Below are 2938 nucleotides of genomic sequence, written 5' to 3' on the forward strand. Positions count from 1 at the left end.
AAAAGAAAAGTTGATTTATTTCAAAAACGGCTCTAACGATTTTGATTCAAATTTTTCTGCTTACTGTTACAGATAAGAGCCTCCTTTGATAATAAAAAAAATATTTTTTGTACCGTTATTAACGGTTCCTGCCATAGAACGGTTTTTTGGATTTATGAATTTCTCAAAAACGACGAAACAGATTAAGACCAAATTTTTTATTACAGAAACGTTTAAACAATCATTATTTAAAAAAAATTTTAATTTTTCAAAAAACACATTTTTGGATTTTTAAAAAATATTTCAAATTTTTTTTTTTGAAAAATCAATTTTTTGGAAACGAGTTGGTGAAAAATTTTGAAATTTTGTTTTTATGTGTAAATTAATTATTTATGCAAAATTGCATATCAACTTTTTTTTTGAAAAATGTTAGAAAATTTGTATATAGAAAAATTTATTTTTTAAAAAAACGTTAGAAAATTTTTATATAGAAAAAATTATTTTTTTAAAAAACGGCTCTAACGATTTTCGAAAATTTTTTTTCTAAAAATTCCTTTTTATACTAGAAATAAAATGGCACTACTTAGTTTTTTGTAAAAGATCATTTAAACGGCATTTAATTATGTATTTATAAAAACAGATTTTATTTTTTTTGCACCACTAACGAAATTCCGTGAAAATATCAAATTTTAAATCTTCCCTTATTTTATTCAATGAAAAACTTTAACATTAGAGTAACTTTTACCATAAGAGCAAGTACGTGCGACCCCAGTCGTGCAATTTATTTTAAATTGTGTTTGATTATAATGGCATATCTTCAACTTGTGCTGTTTTGACCAAGCAAAAATTCTTAAACTTTTAAATAAGTGGTTGGTCAAAACAGCACAACTCAGTTCCTTTGCTTTTTGATCAATGACGGAAATGACGGGAAATATTTTAATCGATTGATTCGTTAAAAAAAAAAAAAAACAAAAATAAAAAACAAAAGTAAATAGCGGTAAGTCCGAAAAATTTAAATTCTTAAAAAATTCCAATATTGGCACTAAGGTCATAACTCGAAATAATCTAGTTCTTATTTGGTCAAAACAACATGTGTAAATATTATTATTTAAAAAAAAATGCTTTCCAATATATTTGTATTAAATAGAACTGGATTTGGAGGAATTTTTCTAACTTTAGAATGCATTTATCTCAAAACGACGATTTTGGACTTATGTATGTCGTTAATACAAAACTCCGCATAGAATTTAAATAAAGTAAATCCACTGGTAAGGGCATATTGCGCCTCAAATGTTGTTTATATGACTTAGAATGCTTACTTGATTGAAGATAGGCCATATAACATTCCTGTTTCATTTTAAAACAAAATACAGTTATTTTTTCAATAGTAAAAATCTTTGATTTTTTTGGTTAGCCTGGAAAAGCTAAATGCTTAGTAAAATATATCAAAACATTTTTCAAAAGTTACTACAAATATAAAATATGGTGTGTGTTTTTTTTGTCATAATTTTTGAACTAAGGGTAAGCTAACGAAAAAAGTGATGTAATTTGTTGGAATTGCCGCAGCAAAGTCCCTCTAGGTTGGAAAAATCAATTTTTTTAAATTGAATCAATGAATTTTCATATTTTATTTTATGTTTAATCACGCCCAAAATGGTTGCTTTACGAGAAAAAAGTATAAATTTGGGTGTGCATTTCGTATTTTTGTTATAGTTCCGGGCAAGGTGGGCTAAAAATTGTATGTGAGAATTAAAACACATTTTTCACATCTTTTCAAAAAAAAAAAACATTGATTAAAGTTCTTACTAACTTAGTAAAGAATTGCTGTAATATTTCTATTTCCATTGATTGAAGAAGAGTCCGATAGATATCTGAATTTTTCTGTCAAAGAATTGAAGCTCCAGTCAAAAAGCCTTGAGCAACTCTTGCTAGTGTATCAGTGATACACTTCACTGATAGCTCCTTAAATGAGCAAACAAATTCTGTAGAAATAAAATATTATTTTAGGAAAAAGGTGTAAAGTTGGGTTTATAAGAAAGGGCTTTTACCCAAACGCTGTCAAATGTTTTCTTGACTTTGACTAAAAATTCCACGGTATAACTTGATAATTGTTGAGGGGAAAATAATCATGCCTATTACCGAAGACGCAGCGATGCACTCCCCGGGAATCTACTCGATCCGCAACCGCATCAAATTTCAATTCGTTAACTCCCCGGAATAAACTGTATTACCGATCCACGAAACCACCCTAAACTGCTTACTGACATATGTCAAATGTCATTCTATCACTTCCGCACCGGCGTGAGTTCAGTAATATAAAATCTGACGAAAGTGACTCTCATTCCCGCCGCAGTGCTTCTGCGTCTTCGGTAATAGGCATGAATATCTTACAAGGCTTCAGCAGTGCATGCATAAGAATGCCAAAATGCATATATCTGGGATATTATTATCGATGCAAAACTTCTTAGAAATGTTTTGTTAGCCAGTGCCGCGATACCGTACAGTTTGAAACGTACTCTTAAAGGTGGTAGCTATCTGTCTTTTGTAGTCTTGGAATAAGTAAATACTTTAAAATAAACACTGTGCAACTTTAGTTGTTTTGCTTTACAGATTGTATTTGACTGAATACCCCAAAGTACTTTAATATACAAAAGCGTCTATATCCTTTCAATTTAAACATTATTTCCATTTATATTGTCTTTCAAAATGTATATACTAATACCCTTTTGTGTAAGCTTTCAGTTACATAATGTCAAAAGGAAACTGAAGTCATAATTTCACGTCAAAGAATTCATTTTGTCTGAAAACCAATTTCATACTCGCTGTAATCTTATCAGATCGTCTCATTCGCAACACACAACAATACCCCCAGAGTGGCAGAGAGAGTGCCACCAAGCCCAAGCCCAAACAAAATGTACTCTTTCCTTTTGTAATTGTACAACAACAAGGCACCAAAAAA

The 2938-nt window shown here is 29.7% G+C and overlaps 1 long non-coding RNA gene across 1 annotated transcript; it reads right to left on the bottom strand.

The window, feature by feature from the left end:
* Positions 1–1622: 1622 nt before the first annotated feature.
* LOC129914657 (uncharacterized) lies at positions 1623–2070 on the bottom strand. Its single transcript, XR_008772224.1, has 3 exons — positions 2028–2070; positions 1790–1961; positions 1623–1708 (listed from the first exon to the last, which is right to left on the bottom strand). It is a non-coding gene; the product is annotated as an uncharacterized LOC129914657 (long non-coding RNA).
* Positions 2071–2938: the final 868 nt, after the last annotated feature.

The sequence above is a fragment of the Episyrphus balteatus genome, chromosome 3 (genome assembly GCF_945859705.1).
Source record: "Episyrphus balteatus chromosome 3, idEpiBalt1.1, whole genome shotgun sequence".
In the NCBI taxonomy this organism is placed as follows: Eukaryota; Metazoa; Arthropoda; class Insecta; order Diptera; family Syrphidae; genus Episyrphus; species Episyrphus balteatus.